This window comes from Engystomops pustulosus, chromosome 10 (assembly GCF_040894005.1).
Source record: "Engystomops pustulosus chromosome 10, aEngPut4.maternal, whole genome shotgun sequence".
In the NCBI taxonomy this organism is placed as follows: Eukaryota; Metazoa; Chordata; class Amphibia; order Anura; family Leptodactylidae; genus Engystomops; species Engystomops pustulosus.
Genome location: NC_092420.1, coordinates 21674245 through 21692294, shown reverse-complemented (window position 1 = coordinate 21692294; position 18050 = coordinate 21674245).

Below are 18050 nucleotides of genomic sequence, written 5' to 3'. Positions count from 1 at the left end.
ACAACCAATTTACAACTTTAAAGTTGACTTTCTGAATGATGCCATCACACTAAGTCATGAAAGAAACATGATCTAAAAGGGGTTAATCTGTTAACATACCGTTAATAGTTACTTTGGTCAATTTCTGATGACAAGTTCCCTTTAAAACAGACATGTAGGTCATGTATAGGCCATAGTACTAAACTCCAGAGGGTGCTACATAAAAGAACAAAAATTACCTGCGAGAAAGCTAACTGGAAAAGATGACACATCCTGCTCACTGACACACCTGGTGCTATTGTTGCTTCATATTTTAGTTATACCTGTCTGACTGGATTCCTCCATCATTCACAATCATCTAAATATAAAATCCAACTAGTATCTAAAGTCACAAAACATTTTAGAACTGTTATAGGTAACTGAGTGATGAGTGCTCTTTACTGTCAAAAACTTATCAAAAAGTTATCAAAACCCTAAAAAAGTTATCAAAAACTTAAATGTTAGCTTCTCCTGCCTCATTGTTATCAAGTTAGCTGCTAGGAGGGCCTGAAGAGGAACCTGTCACATCAAACATCCAGTCCTATCTAGTAGAATCACGTTATAGAGCAGGGGAGCTAAGAAGATTGTACATAGTATTCTATCTATGAGCAGCATGTTATAGAGCAGGAGTAGGTGAGCAGATTACACATTGTAGCCTCTCTGCAGGTAACATATTATAGAGCAAGAGGAAATGAGCAGACTGTACATGGTGCCCTATCTGCAGGAAGCATGGTATACATCAAGAGGAGCTGAGCATATTATACACAGTTTGTTATCTTTAGACGTCATGTTACAGAGCAAGAGGAGCTGCACAAATTGTAGATTGTCTCCTCCGGCTCTATAACATGCTGTCTGTAGATAGGACACTATGTACAATCTGCTCAGCTCCTCCTGCTCTATAATATTTTGCCTGCAGATAGGAAACTATGTATTATATGCTCAGTTCCTCCTGCTCTATAACATGTTGCCTGCAGATAGGACACTATGTACAATCTGCTCAGCTCCCTCTGCTCTATAACATGCTCCCTGCAGATAGGACACTTATTACAATCTGCTCAGTTCCTCCTGCTCTATAACATTCTGCCTACAGATATGACACTATGTACAATCTGCGCAGCTCCTCCTGCTCTATAACATGCTCCCTGCAGATAGGACACTTATTACAATCTACTCCGCTCCTCCTGCTCTGAAATTTTCATTGTCTGCTGCTGCTGTTGTGACAGTTAGAAGCTGAGGCGTGATTGGCTGCTGCTCTGCCACAGGTCTTTAATATGAGCTCTGAGCTTTGATTGGTTACTATAGGCAATGAGTATAAGACGCTTATATGTGAGGTAAGATAAATAGGGAAACAGAGATAGGGGGAGATTTATCAGAAGTGTCTGAGGTAAAACTGCTCCAGTTGCCCATAAAAAAAAACAATCAGAGATCAGCTGTAATTTTATAAACAGCTGTGGGGAAATGAAACTTGAGCTCTGATTGGTTGCCACAGACACAGACAAATGCAGATACAGTCAGAGACAGACAGAGATAGTCAGAGACAGACTATTGAAGTCTGCTCTATGTATGCAGACAACAGCTTAGTACAATGAGCTGGCTAACACAGACCAGTAATAGTGGGGTTGAATCAGAGTAAAGTTAGATTATTGTGCATTTACTACCAGGACTTATGAATGTAATCTTTGTATGCTATAACCTATGTGAACTCCATTATATTAACAGAAGAACTTATACATTGGGAACCTATAGAATCAGAACCTCCAGATCCAGCCTCATCCATCTTCTCACAACAGCTCCACTCCCTGATACAGATCAATCAAAGTTAATTAAATGTAACGTTTATTCATTTCTGTTCGCTAGTGAAAAATCCGCTCCCCTGCCGTGCGGTGAAAAGTCACATATGATGAATTGGGTCCTGGAAATGTTCATTTGCCAGATTATTGAAGTGCATCGTCAAAGCCAGAATGTGAAGGAATTTTTGCTGTTATCATCACTTTGGAGAAAAATGGTAGGAATGTGGTGGATGGAGATGTGACTGCCTAAATTTGATGTAATTTGTGCCAGAAATCTTCTCCTAGCTGTCTTAGTTTTCGGTTCGGTGACAAAACACTAGCCCAATTAATATAATTCCTGTTTTTCAAGCCATTTTTGATGCAGATGTCATATTCTCAAGAAAGGTCATCATCAGTATGAGATCAAAGTGGGTCCAAGACCTGGATTTCACACAGATCATGTCACGGGTGCCCCTGCGACCCACGTCTCGGGTCGCGGGATCACCCGTGATCCTCGGAGCGCTCTAGCGCCCCTCCGCTCTGTCTTACCACTCCCGATTCCTGCCCGACAGCCGTGCACACGTCAGCTTCAGAAAATTTATAGGGCCAGCGCACCGCTTTTCAGGAAATGGATAAGGCTTGGTGTCTCCCAGTATTCCCTGCCGGATCTTCGTGGTATATGCCGTTGAGAAAGCTTTGATCTGTACCTAATGTTTGTGATTGGATGCCCCGTTGTGACCCCGGACCTGTTTTATTTACGCCCCCCCGCTGCCAGCCCTGACCTCTTGCTCCGTCCCAGACCCTGAACCATTGCCACCTGCCTTGACCATCTGCCTGTCCCCGACCACAAGATTGCCTGCCGATTTTGTACCACGCCCTTGGCTGCCACTGCGGACTAGTCGCACCTCTGGAATGACCTAGTGGTACCACGCTTTGCGGCGGGCTCTGGTGAAGACCGGGTGCCACTTAGACTCCGGTCCCCAGTTTGTGTCATCTCTTCCAGGCAGTGTCCAGCACCATAACGTTGCAATAAAATCTGCATCGAATACGCACAGTATAAAAAAAAGGGATGCAAAAAATCTGCGAGGACACACAAGAGAAGTAGCATAATCCTTATTTTATTTTCAGCAACAATTTTCTCGCACAAAAAAAAAATTTTTCAAAATTTTTCAAAATCACATTCACTTTAATGCTAATGTATTATGCTGCAGATTTTCCGTACCAAAATCTATGTGTAAAATCCACAAATTACTACTACTCTTCACTTGTAAACATTCGTCATCCATTATACTACCCTTATTGTGTATTCATTATATGCACACAGTACAGTACTATTACTCAGGGCCAGATTAAGGATGGTGGGGGCCATAGGGCTCGAAAGCCCGGGAGCCTCCCCTATAATCCGGCCCTGCTATTACTCTTATACTTCCTATATACAATAGCTACTACTCTCATTCTGTACACATGCTCATGGCCATTAAACTACTCTTACTATGAATAGTGTATAAGCACACAGTACAGTACCACTACTTTTATCTTGCATATATACACACAGCAAATAACAACTACTCTTATTCTGTATTCATGTTTACTTTAAAGTACTGCTAGTGACCTGTATTAACAGCACTGCACTGTTCTTATCCTATACATATATGGGCACTGCACAGTACTACTATTACTACTACAACTATTACTCTTATTATATATGGGCACTACATAAATTACTGCTACTGAATATCTGCATATGGGACACAGAACAGAATTCAAATCTTTTTTTCTTAAAACTATAGTTTTGGGGAGTGGTTGTCCACAATTTATGGGGTACACCTGACTGTTTAAGGAAGGTACCCCTAGACTGGGGGGCTGGTGTTATTAGATGCAACAGGATTAAAAGTTTTGGTACTATTGCTCTTTAATAGGGTCGATGATCTGTGCCTATAAGCCTATAAGGGGTGTTCTCACCCCTTCCCTGTTGCTGACCTCATGACGTCCTCTCCTCCTACAGGACGTAGGGGGTTTATATGGCACTGGCCGTTTTCCAGAATTCTATATAAATCAGCCTCTCCCTGTACACCCTGCCGGCTCTTCGTGCCTTGTGCCCTAGAGAAAGCTTTTTCTCATGCTCTGTGCTGTTATTATGATTTTCCTGTTACCCCGCTTCCGTTCCTGACTACACTCCTCTGCTGCCTTGACCTCTTGCTACGCCCCTGACTCCGTTCCTGTGCTGCCCGTCCTAACCTCCTGCCTGTCCCCGACTATGATTCTGTCAAACGTCTGTGTACCTCGCCTTGTGTACCTCCAGCGGGTCCAATACCCCTGGAGCCTGATAAACATGGTAACTAATATCCTGCCTGATTAGAAACGTTTACCGGCCGTCGACAATGCCGTGGGGGGGGGGGGGGGGGAGAATGCTGTCGGTGCGATATGAAACAATGTCACACCGAGTTGGTATACTAAAACGCCTCTGAGGACGCATCCTAATATACATAGTGACGCAGAAACGTGTCAGGTTTTAATAAGGTGTTAATAAGGGCATTTTTAACCCTTTGGGGCTGACTGAGTACATCAGCGCCCACAATTCAGTCGTGTGGGACTGCAGTAAATCAGTCTCACCAGACTTGATCCCCAATATAGCTCGGTAGCCGGGAGGGTACATCAAAATGACCACCCCGTCTATGTACGATTAACACTAGTCCTCTTTATTGGCCAATGCCTGAAAAAAGTTGGGATATTTCATCCTCAAGAGACTAGATTTATACAATTTATAATGAAATATTTAATAAAGTTTCAAATTTGTAAACGTTTCTAATCAGACAGGATATTAGTTGCTATTTGTGAGTGAAACGTAAACCTACAATATTACAAGAGTGTGTTTTTGAGCCTGACACACATGATGCATATTATGCACGGTTTCACCACACAGAAAAGAGTAGAGTAGTTTTTATCTAAATCCCATATACACATACTGTGAAAAAATCTGTGTGCAGATGCCTAAAACTCTAAGTTTTTCTATCTTGGGAAGGAGGATACTGGTGGTAGGATATTTGGACTGAGACACAGGGCTATGTGTATGGTGTACTAAAGAGTCATTAAAACTTGAATGTGCCTATGTTTCTCTGCCATGATGTTACATGAATGAGCCTTGTAATCCTTTGTCAAACAAAATCCTCAATTTTGAAATTCCAGAACAAAGACTTCTGTCTGAGCGAATCCTTCCTTCCGCTGGTATGATGTCAAGCTCCTTGCAGGTGACATTGCTTGTTTTAGAGAAGGTCACCTGCAATAGGTATAAAAGTAATGTCATATATTTTGCCTCACCTTTGCTCATGATATTATTGTTCTACTGCACATTCAAACCCCCCCCCCTTTCCTTTTGCCTCAAACGACCTATGAAAAAAAAAGGCAGATATTTATTAATTTGTTCACAGGAAGGATGCTATAATTTTAATGGGATGTAAGTTTGTGGCGCAAGGGATCAATAATTTGGCACATGAACAAAAAGGTTTATAAAACGCTAAGGAATTTGATGCCACTATATAAATAAAGATTATTATTATTCTTATTAACTGTCTACCCATTCATGAAGGTAAAATAGAATTTCCCAGATCAGAGTTTAGCTGCTCTAATTGTGCAGCAAAAAATTGTGCCATAAAATAAGTCAGAGAAATTGAAGTGATGGAAAAGTGTTGGATTCACAAGCGGTGCTCCAATTTTGTGCCCAAAAAAAGTTGTGAGTGTCAGAAAAAGACCAATATTGGGGTGCCAACACCTCATAGATAAGGCCCAAGAGGAAAAGCAAGGGAAAAAAAATCCATAAGTTTTCCGTTTGAAAGTCGATAATAAATGCCCCTCAAAGTGTTGTTCTGTTCCTGTTAATAAAGTGAATGGCCCACATTTATGAAAAAATAGTGCAAACTACTATGTGTAGTTTGCCTATAGAGTGTGCAGTGTGGCCCAGATTCATAAAACGTGTCACATGGGCCCACATCTGCTAAGGTGCTTGCACCAGTGTTCTCTTAGACTTTGCACATTCTTTTCGGTGCAAACTGTTTGCGTCCGCCCCACATATGTGTTGCATGCGACTATTTTGTGTCACGGCTGCACTATTTTTCATGCAACACACATTCCGTTATTGAAAGGGGCGTTCCGGTGCCATACCTCCCAACATTTGTGAAAGGGAAATAGGGACTGGCGATCCCCCTAAGCCACACCCCCAATCACTCCCTGGCCACGCCCCAAATTTTAGCCATATTATAATAATAAAAATCATCTCAATTAAAAAAAAAGTTATCCTCATTGGGATTTGAACCCAGAACTGAGCTATAATCTCAGTGATTGTCAAGGTGTAGAATTTTGGTAACTAAGAACTATGACTAGTGTTACACTGTGACACAGATTTAATGCTTTGGTATATAGGGAGGGATCTTCTCAGAGATTATTGTAATTATTGAGACTATTATTATTATTATGGAGATTATTATTATTATTGAGATGATTATTATTAGTTTCTACTATTATTAATAATAATAGTACCAGGAGCTGCGCGCCGAAGATTATCTGGTAGGCGGAGTAACGCGGCTACTGGGGCGTGGAGTAGCCGCGACTAGTAGACTCATGTCCGGGTACTCCACGCCCCAGTAGCCGCATAAAAAAATTTGCATATAGATTTAATAAAGTTTTGTAAAAGACACCCGGGACGTGAGGATTAGCCCAAAAAAGGGCTATCCTCACGTCCCATCCATCCACCTACCACCCCTTCTACCATTATAGGTAGAATCGGGGTGGTAGGTTCCCTTTAAGGCTCCTGTCTACAGTGCAGAGGGTCCCAGGTTCGAATCTCAGCCTGGGCAAAACTTTATTTAATTTAATTAAATAAATAGCTTGTGTCTGGGGAAGCCCTGGAGACCGTATATGGACAGATGGTGATCTGAAGCTGATGACGTGGTCCCTGCTCTGCGCTAAGCCGACACTTCTCTGAAAAGGATTCCCTGCCCGATGTCTGCTCTGGGGAACCCTAGGAGATGCAGTGACCATATATGGACAGATGGTGATCTGAAGCTGATGACGTGGTCCCTGCTCTGCGCTAAGCCGACACTTCTCTGAAAAGGATTCCCTGCCCGATGTCTGCTCTGGGGAACCCTAGGAGATGCAGTGACCATATATGGATAGAGATCTGAACCTGATGACGTGGTCCCTGCTCTCCGCTAAGCCCGACACTTCTCTGAAAAGGATTCCCTGCCCGATGTCTGTAGAAGCCATTCTGTACTATCAGTTCTGGCAGAATGGGGTTCAAGGAACAAAATCCTTTACATTTCGATTTTTCTGTGTCCAGAAGCAGCCAACAGAATGGGGCACATTTACTTAATCGGTCCAGTCGCGATCCAGCGTCACGTTCTCTGATGGTGATTCGGGTCTGCCGGGATTCACTAAGGTCCGTGTGCCCGATATCCACCAGGTGTCGCTGCTGCCGGAGTCCACCTGCTTCTTCCCGGTGTATGTAAATGCTGATCTTGCGACACAAATTCTTTTTTAAATTCTGCGTGTTTTTCCAAATCCGTCAGGTTGTCCGACGGCCACGGCCCCCGATTTCTGTCGCGTGAAAGCTGGCGCTGATGCGCCACAATCCGATCCCGTGCGCCAAAATCCCAGGGGCAATTCGCCGCAAATTCACCGGAAATCGTCAGGAAACCCGACGAAAGTGCACGATTAGGACCCTTAAGCCCCTTCTACACTGGCGTTTTTCACGCGCGAGTTCTGCGCGTGCATTTGACGCGCAGAACTTGCATTGCACTCTGTCCCATTGTATTCAATGGCTCTTTCTCCATTAGCGTTGTTTTTGACGCGCGTGCTTGCGTTCATTTGCACGTGCGTCAAAATCGCAGCATGCTCTATTTTTGCGAGTCACGCGCAATTTTCACGCCCCATTCAAGTCTATGGAGATGCATCAAGAACGCATTGCACTCGCAATCATTGCAAGTGCAATGCGAGTGCAATGCGTTTTAAACGTAAGGGTTGCTAGGTGACCAGAATAACAGTATTTCCCCTGCTCGCGAACGATCATTTAATTAAAAAAACACAATGAAGAACAGTGAAGAATAGAATAAAACCAGTGAACACAGTGAAAACAGTGACCACAGGATCATTTAAGAGAAAAACACAGTGCAGAACACAGTGCAGAATAGATTACAGATGTTCGGCACATCTGCTTACTTGTCGGGAGATACGCGCGGAACGGTGCGGCCAAAATAGCATGTGAAGAACAATATATATGTGTGAAGAACACATTGCAGATGTATTTAAACATCTGCAATTTGTTCTTCACACATATATATTGTTCTTCACATGCTATTTTGGCCGCAACGTTCCGCGCGTATCTCCCGACAAGTAAGCAGATGTGCCGAACATCTGTAATCTATTCTGCACTGTGTTCTGCACTGTGTTTTTCTCTTAAATGATCCTGTGGTCACTGTTTTCACTGTGTTCACTGGTTTTATTCTATTCTTCACTGTTCTTCACATCTGCTAACTTGTCGGGAGATAATATACACGGGGAACAGTGAAGAATAGATCGCAGATGTTTGCAACTTATCAGAAGACATTATTTTTTAATTAAATAACCCATTTTAATCCCAAACCATGGTCCCTTTGAAAAATGCTCGATTCTCCCATTGACTCGCGCGTGAAAAATGCGCCGAAAACGCAAAAAAACGCTAACAACACGCGCGTGAAAAACGCAAAAACGCTAATTACTCCAAGGAAAAATGGAACAAAAACGCAGCCAAAAACGTCAGTTTTTCACGCATTGCACCCTGACGTGAAACGCAACGCTAGTGTGGAAGAGGCCTTAGTAAATAAGCCCCAATGTGTTAGGAGAGTGACTCAATATATATAATCATGTACATACCCTTTCTTACCTCTATTGTGATCTCGGAGATCCTCCAGCCTTAGGCCCCTTTCACACTTGCATTTTTCACGCGCGTTTTCTGCGCGTGCTTTTGACGTGCAGAACTTGCATTGCACTCTGACCCAATGTAATCAATGGGTCTTTTCAGACTTGCATTTTTTTTCACGCACACACGCGCGTTTTTTTTAACGCGCGTTTAAATCTCGACATGCTCTACTTTTGCAAGTCACGCGCGTGAAAAACGCACTATACAAGTCTATGGAGACGCATCAAAAACGCATTGCACTCTGAGACACTTGCAAGTCCAATGCAAGTGCAATGCGTTTTTCACGCATCAATTGCCATAGAAAAGATAGAGCTCAGCCTTGAGTCCATTTCACGCGCATTTTCTGCGAGTGAAAAACGCATTGAAATTGCATCGAAATTGCATCAAAAACGCGCGTGAAAAACTGAGACACTGAACAAACTCTGACTGAAAACTGATTGCACTCTGATGCAAAATGTGCGTTTTTCACTGACCAAACCCTGATCGCACCCTGATCTAACTCTGACGTGAAATGCAACGCGAGTGTGGAAGGGGCCTTAGGCCCCTTCTACACTGGCGTTTTTCACGCGCGAGTTCTGCGCGTGCATTTGACGCGCAGAACTTGCATTGCAATCTGTCCCATTGTATTCAATGGGTCTTTCTTCATTTGCGTTGTTTTGCACGCGCGTGGTTGCGTTCGTTTGCACGCGCGTCAAAATCGCAGCATGCTCTATTTTTGCGATTCACGCGCATTTTTCACGCCCCATTCAAGTCTATGGGGACGTATCAAAAACGCATTGCACTCGCAAACATTGCAAGTGCAATGCGAGTGCAATGCGTTTTAAACGTAAGGCCCCTTCCACACTCGCGTTGCATTTCATGTCAGAGTCTGATCAGGGTGCGATCAGTTTTTGGTCAGTGAAAAACGCGCATTTTGCATCAGAGTGCAATCAGTTTTCAGTCAGAGTTTGTTCAGTGTCTCAGTTTTTCACGCGCGTTTTTGATGCAATTTCAATGCAATTTCAATGCGTTTTTCACGTGCAGAAAACGCGCGTGAAATGGACTCAGGACTGAGCTCTATCTTTTCTATGGCAATTGATGCGTGAAAAACGCATTGCACTTGCATTGCACTTGCAAGTGTCTCAGAGTGTGATGCGTTTTTGATGCATCTCCATAGACTTGTATGGTGCGTTTTTCACGTGCGTGACTTGCAAAAGTAGAGCATGTCGAGATTTAAATGCGCGTTAAAAAAAACGCGCATGTGTGCGTGAAAAAAAATGCAAGTCTGAAAAGACCCTAAGGCCCCTTCCACACTCGCGTTGCATTTCACGTCAGAGTTTGATCAGGGTGCGATCAGTTTTTGGTCAGTGAAAAACGCGCATTTTGCATCAGAGTGCAATCAGTTTTCAGTCAGAGTTTGTTCAGTGTCTCAGTTTTTCATGCGCGTTTTTGATGCAATTTCAATGCGTTTTTCACGCGCAGAAAACGCGCGTGAAATGGACTCAGGACTGAGCTCTATCTTTTCTATGGCAATTGATGCGTGAAAAACGCATTGCACTTGCATTGCACTTGCAAGTGTCTCAGAGTGTGATGCGTTTTTGATGCATCTCCATAGACTTGTATGGTGCGTTTTTCACGTGCGTGACTTGCAAAAGTAGAGCATGTCGAGATTTAAATGCGCGTTAAAAAAAACGCGCATGTGTGCGTGAAAAAAAATGCAAGTATGAAAAGACCCATTGATTACAATGGGTCAGAGTGCAATGCAAGTTCTGCGCGTCAAAAGCACGCGCAGAAAACGCGCGTGAAAAACGCTAGTGTGAAAGGGGCCTAAGGCCCCTTCCACACTCGCGTTGCATTTCACGTCAGAGTTTGATCAGGGTGCGATCAGTTTTTGGTCAGTGAAAAACGTGCATTTTGCATCAGAGTGCAATCAGTTTTCAGTCAGAGTTTGTTCAGTGTCTCAGTTTTTCACGCGCGTTTTTGATGCAATTTCAATGCAACTTCAATGCGTTTTTCACGCGCAGAAAACGCGCGTGAAATGGACTCAGGACTGAGCTCTATCTTTTCTATGGCAATTGATGCGTGAAAAACGCATTGCACTTGCATTGCACTTGCAAGTGTCTCAGAGTGCAATGCGTTTTTGATGCATCTCCATAGACTTGTATGGTGCGTTTTTCACGCGCGTGACTTGCAAAAGTAGAGCATGCTGAGATTTAAACGTGCGTTAAAAAAAACGCGCGTGTGTGCGTGAAAAAAAATGCAAGTCTGAAAAGACCCATTGATTACAATGGGTCAGAGTGCAATGCAAGTTCTGCGCGTCAAAAGCACGCGCAGAAAACGCGCGTGAAAAACGCAAGTGTAGAAGGGGCTTAAGGGTTGCTAGGTGACCAGTATTAGGCCCCTTCTCCACTGGCGTTTTTCACGCGCGAGTTCTGCGCGTGCATTTGACGCTCAGAACTCGCATTGCACTCTGTCCCATTGTATTCAATGGGTCTTTCTTCATTAGCGTGGTTTTTAACGCGCGTGCTTGCGTTCGTTTGCACGCGCGTCAAAATCGCAGCATGCTCTATTTTTGCGGGTCACGCGCGTTTTTCACGCCCCATTCAAGTCTATGGAGATGCATCAAGAACGCATTGCACTCGCAATCATTGCAAGTGCAATGCGAGTGCAATGCGTTTTAAACGTAAGGGTTGCTAGGTGACCAGAATAACATTATTTCCCCTGCTCGCGATCGAGCATTTAATTAAAAAAACACAATGAAGAACAGTGAAGAATAGAATAAAATCATTGTACACAGTGAACACAGTGACCACAGGATCATTTAAGATAAAAACACAGTGCAGAACACAGTGCAGAATAGATTACAGATGTTCGGCACATCTGCTTACTTGTCGGGAGATACGCGCGGAACGGTGCGAACAAAATAGCATGTGAAGAACAATATATATGTGTGAAGAACACATTGCAGATGTATTTAAACATCTGCAATTTGTTCTTCACACACATATATATTGTTCTTCACATGCTATTTTGTTCGCGCCGTTCCGCGCGTATCTCCCGACAAGTAAGCAGATGTGCCGAACATCTGTAATCTATTCTGCACTGTGTTCTGCACTGTGTTTTTATCTTAAATGATCCTGTGGTCACTGTTTTCACTGTGTTCACTGGTTTTATTCTATTCTTCACTGTTCTTCACATCTGCTAACTTGTCGGGAGATAATATACGCGCGCGGAACAGTGAAGAATAGATCGCAGATGTTTGCAACTGATCAGAAGACATTATTTTTCAATTAAATAAAACATTTTATTCCCGAACCTTGGTCCCTTTGAAAAAGTCCAATGGACTTAAAAAAACGCGCGTGAAAAACGCACCAAAAACGCAAAAAAACGCGAAGAAAAATGAAACAAAAACGCAGCAAAAACGTCAGTTTTTCACGCATTGCACCCTGACGTGAAACGCAACGCTAGTGTGCAAGAGGCCTAACAGTATTTCCCCTGCTCGCGAACGATCAAATAATTAAAAAAACACAATGAAGAACAGTGAAGAATAGAATAAAAACAGTGAACACAGTGAACACAGGATCATTTAAGTGAAAAACACAGTGCAGAACACAGTGCAGAATAGATTACAGATGTTCGGCACATCTGCTTACTTGTCGGGAGATACGCGCGGAGCGGTGCGAACAAAATAGCATGTGAAGAACAATATATATGTGTGTAAAGAACACATTGCAGATGTTTCCATACATCTGCAATGTCTTCTTCACACATATATATTGTTCTTCACATGCTATTTTGTTCGCACCGCTCCGCGCGTATCTCCCGACAAGTAAGCAGATGTGCCGAACATCTGTAATCTATTCTGCACTGTGTTCTGCACTGTGTTTTTCACTTAAATGATCCTGTGTTCACTGTGTTCACTGTTTTTATTCTATTCTTCAATGTTCTTCACATCTGCTAACTTGTCGGGAGATAATATACGCGCGCGGAACAGTGAAGAATAGATTGTAGATGTTTGCATACATCTGCTAACTTATCAGAAGACATTCTTTTTCAATTAAATAAAACATTTTATTCCCGAACCTTGGTCCCTTTGAAAAAGTCCCATTGACTTAAAAAAACGCGCGTGAAAAACGCACCGAAAACGCAAAAAAACGCGAACAAAAATGAAACAAAAACGCAGCAAAAACGTCAGTTTTTCACGCATTGCACCCTGACGTGAAACGCAACGCTAGTGTGGAAGAGGCCTTAGGCCTCTTGCACACTAGCGTTGCGTTTCACGTGCGTGTGCAATGCGTGAAAAACTGACGTTTTTGCTGCGTTTTTGTTGCATTTTTCCTTGGAGTAATTTGCGTTTTTTTTGCGTTTTCGGCGCATTTTTGACGCGCGATTCAATGGGAGACTCGAGCATATTTCAAAGGGACCATGGTTTGGGATTAAAATGTGTTATTTAATTGAAAAATAATGTCTTCTGATAATTTGCAAACATCGGCGATCTATTCTTCACTGTTCCGCGCGTATATTATCTCCCGACAATTTAGCAGATGTGAAGAACAGTGAAGAATAGAATAAAATCATTGTACACAGTGAACACAGTGACCACAGGATCATTTAAGATAAAAACACAATGCAGAACACAGTGCAGAATAGATTACAGATGTTCGGCACATCTGCTTACTTGTCGGGAGATACGCGCGGAACGGCGCGAACAAAATAGCATGTGAAGAACAATATATATGTGTGTAAAGAACACATTGCAGATGTTTCCATACATCTGCAATGTATTCTTCACACATATATATTGTTCTTCACATGCTATTTTGTTCGCACCGTTCCGCGCGTATCTCCCGACAAGTAAGCAGATGTGCCGAACATCTGTAATCTATTCTGCACTGTGTTCTGCATTGTGTTTTTATCTTAAATGATCCTGTGGTCACTGTGTTCACTGTGTACAATGATTTTATTCTATTCTTCACTGTTCTTCATTGTGTTTTTTTAATTAAATGCTCGATCGCGAGCAGGGGAAATAATGTTATTCTGGTCACCTAGCAACCCTTACGTTTAAAACGCATTGCACTCGCATTGCACTTGCAATGATTGCGAGTGCAATGCGTTCTTGATGCATCTCCATAGACTTGAATGGGGCGTGAAAAACGCGCGTGACCCGCAAAAATAGAGCATGCTGCGATTTTGACGCGCGTGCAAACGAACGCAAGCACGCGCGTTAAAAACCACGCTAATGGAGAAAGACCCATTGAATACAATGGGACAGAGTGCAATGCGAGTTCTGAGCGTCAAATGCACGCGCAGAACTCGCGCGTGAAAAACGCCAGTGGAGAAGGGGCCTTAGGCCCCTTTCACACTTGCGTTTTTCACGCGCGTTTTCTGCGCGTGCTTTTGACGCGCAGAACTTGCATTGCACTCTGACCCATTGTAATCAATGGGTCTTTTCAGACTTGCATTTTTTTTCGCGCACACACGCGCGTTTTTTTTAACGCGCGTTTAAATCTCGACATGCTCTACTTTTGCAAGTCACGCGCGTGAAAAACGCACCATACAAGTCTATGGAGATGCATCAAAAACGCATTGCACTCTGAGACACTTGCAAGTGCAATGCAAGTGCAATGCGTTTTTCACGCATCAATTGCCATAGAAAAGATAGAGCTCAGTCCTGAGTCCATTTCACGCGCGTTTTCTGCGCGTGAAAAACGCATTGAAATTGCATTGAAATTGCATCAAAAACTGTAAGGCCCCTTCTCCACTGGCGTTTTTCACGCGCGAGTTCTGCGCGTGCATTTGACGCTCAGAACTCGCATTGCACTCTGTCCCATTGTATTCAATGGGTCTTTCTCCATTTGCGTGGTTTTCAACGCGCGTGCTTGCGTTCGTTTGCACGCGCGTCAAAATCGCAGCATGCTCTATTTTTGCGAGTCACGCGCAATTTTCACGCCCCATTCAAGTCTATGGAGATGCATCAAGAACGCATTGCACTCGCAATCATTGCAAGTGCAATGCGAGTGCAATGCGTTTTGTACGTAAGGGTTGCTAGGTGACCAGAATAACAGTATTTCCCCTGCTCGAGAACGATCATTTAATTAAAAAAACACAATGAAGAACAGTGAAGAATAGAATAAAACCAGTGAACACAGTGAAAACAGTGACCACAGGATCATTTAAGATAAAAACACAGTGCAGAACACAGTGCAGAATAGATTACAGATGTTCGGCACATCTGCTTACTTGTCGGGAGATACGCGCGGAACGGCGCGAACAAAATAGCATGTGAAGAACAATATATATGTGTGTGAAGAACAAATTGCAGATGTTTAAATACATCTGCAATGTGTTCTTCACACATATATATTGTTCTTCACATGCTATTTTGTTCGCAGCGCTCCGCGCGTATCTCCCGACAAGTAAGCAGATGTGCCGAACATCTGTAATCTATTCTGCACTGTGTTCTGCACTGTGTTTTTATCTTAAATGATCCTGTGGTCACTGTTTTCACTGTGTTCACTGGTTTTATTCTATTCTTCACTGTTCTTCACATCTGCTAACTTGTCGGGAGATAATATACGCGCGGAACAGTGAAGAATAGATCGCAGATGTTTGCAACTTATCAGAAGACATTATTTTTTAATTAAATAACCCATTTTAATCCCAATCCATGGTCCCTTTGAAAAATGCTCGATTCTCCCATTGACTCGCGCGTGAAAAATGCGCCGAAAACGCAAAAAAAACGCTAACAAAACGCGCGTGAAAAACGCAAAAACGCTAATTACTCCAAGGAAAAATGGAACAAAAACGCAGCCAAAAACGTCAGTTTTTCACGCATTGCACCCTGACGTGAAACGCAACGCTAGTGTGCAAGAGGCCTAACACTGAACAAACTCTGACTGAAAACTGATTGCACTCTGATGCAAAATGTGCGTTTTTCACTGACCAAACCCTGATCGCACCCTGATCAAACTCTGACGTGAAATGCAACGCGAGTGTGGAAGGGGCCATATGGTGCGTTTTTCACGCCCCCAAACCACTTTTTAAATTGCATATCTGTGATTACTATATACAGAAAGTTTTGGAAATATGATCACATGAACTATACATTAAACTTTCTTTCCATACAAAGTAATTTACAAATTCGTAGATACCCTATAAATTAACACCTTGGAGGACACACATCAGCACCTAGTTTATTGGCTGGGTCATGGAAACCTCTAAATGTCTAATTATCACTATTATAAGGAGTTGGTGGACATCTGTTCTGTGACCTTGTGAAATAAACCATAGCTTCCTCTGTAGTGTTCCTTCGCTATAAGCAAAAACACGTTTACCACCGTCCTCTGCTAGTAAAGATAATTGAAACCATACATTGTAATTCAGCCCCCGCTGTTTCTGTGAGTTGATCAATTATCTATTGGAAAATTTCCACCATGAAGTCCATGCATTATGTAAACCATTGCTAAGATTTTGGATACAAATACAATAAGCAACATTATTATAGGGTTCACTGGGGTTTTAGTATAAGGGCCTTTGTCCAGTGGCCCACAGTACAACCGACCACCCACTGTGTGAAATTCATATGCAAATATACATATTGAAGAACTGTCTCCTTCCATGCATCCAGCTGGCGACTCTCCACAGTCTGCCCCAATCGGACTAAGCCCTACTCTTTGGAACTCTCCATTACCACTTCCCTCATTCAAACATGATTACAGATCCCACTGAGTGCAATGGAAGTCATTGGGGCACATTTACTCACCCGTCCCGTTGCGTCCGCCGATCCAGAATGTCCGGCGAGGATTCGGAGTTGCTGCGATTCACTTACTGTGTGTGCCCGATTTCTTGAATGTGTTGCTTCCCCGCTCAGTTCCGCCGGAGTTCACCATCTTCTTCCCAGTGCATGTGAGTGCTGATCTTGCCACACAATTTGAATTTTAAATTCTGCACTTTGTCTGAATCAGTCGTGTTGTCCGACATCCACGCCCCCCCCCCCTCCCCGATTTGTGTCACATGCAAGCCGGCGCTGATGAGACACAATCTCATCGTGTGCAATTCAGCACAAAACGGAAATACTCGGGAAACCCGGCAGAATCGCTGTCCTCGGACCTTTAGTAAATGTGCCCCAATATATAATACATGGTTGGGGCAGTCAAAGACTGACCATGATGCCATGCATAGACCTCACTTCTAAATGTGGGGCCCCTAGTTATGAATCAGATCCATCTCATCTATCACATAAGCTTGTATAAAGAGGAAACATTCTGCCCCCTACTAGGAGGAAGAAGTTAACCATTTTGGTTTGAGGTCCAGTATTTTCAAGAACCCCATTAATTTGTAGGCCGTAACCATTATGATGAATAAGCAATGAGCACAGCGTCCATACAAGGTGCTTACTCTAAGAAATGGATGCCCAATAATTGCAGCACTAGTCCTGTAATGCTCTAATTTCTCTGCTAATTGCAGGGGCTCCCAGCAGCAATACCCCCATGAGAAACCCAAAATAATAGGGTGTTTCATATTTTCTTTCCCTGTAATACAGTATGTATCCACAGATCATGGCTAATGCATGAGGTCAAGTCTTGTTTTCAGACGTTACATTTGTCTCTTGGTATTAAAATTTTAAAAGGTAATTTTAATTATTTACACGAAAAAGCATGACTGGAAATAAATGGACTACAATTTATAATACGGCGCCCTGGCCTCACGGCAGTGTGAATAATAGGATAAATGTCCTTATTTACCAGTAGATACATAACTGCTCTTCTCTAAGGTTATGCGGGATAGATTAAGATGAATGGATAAAGATAGATATAAGATGAATAGATGATAGATAGATAGATAGATAGATAGATAGATAGATAGATAGATAGATAGATAGATAGATAGATAGATGTTATGAGATGACAGATAGATAGATAGATAGATAGATAGATAGATAGATAGATAGATAGATAGATAGATAGATAGATAGATAGATAGATAGATAGATAGATGTTATGAGATGACAGATAGATAAGCAGATAGATTATATCTCCCCCTATAACATAGGGTGAGATTTATCATTAAGTTTCTGAGGTAAACTAGTCTAGTTGACCATGGAAACCAATCAGAGCTCAGCTTTAATTTTATAAACAGCAAAGGGAAAATTAAAGCTGAGCTCCGATTGGTTGCCATGGGCTACTACAACAGTTCTGCTCTAGCAGACTTATGATAAATCTCCCCCATAGATCGGTATATAAGAAATGTGAAGATATGAGATTAATAGCTATGAGATATATACATTTTTCTATTAAAGTATTCTCTCTTCTAACTGTTCCTTCATTTCCAGTGAT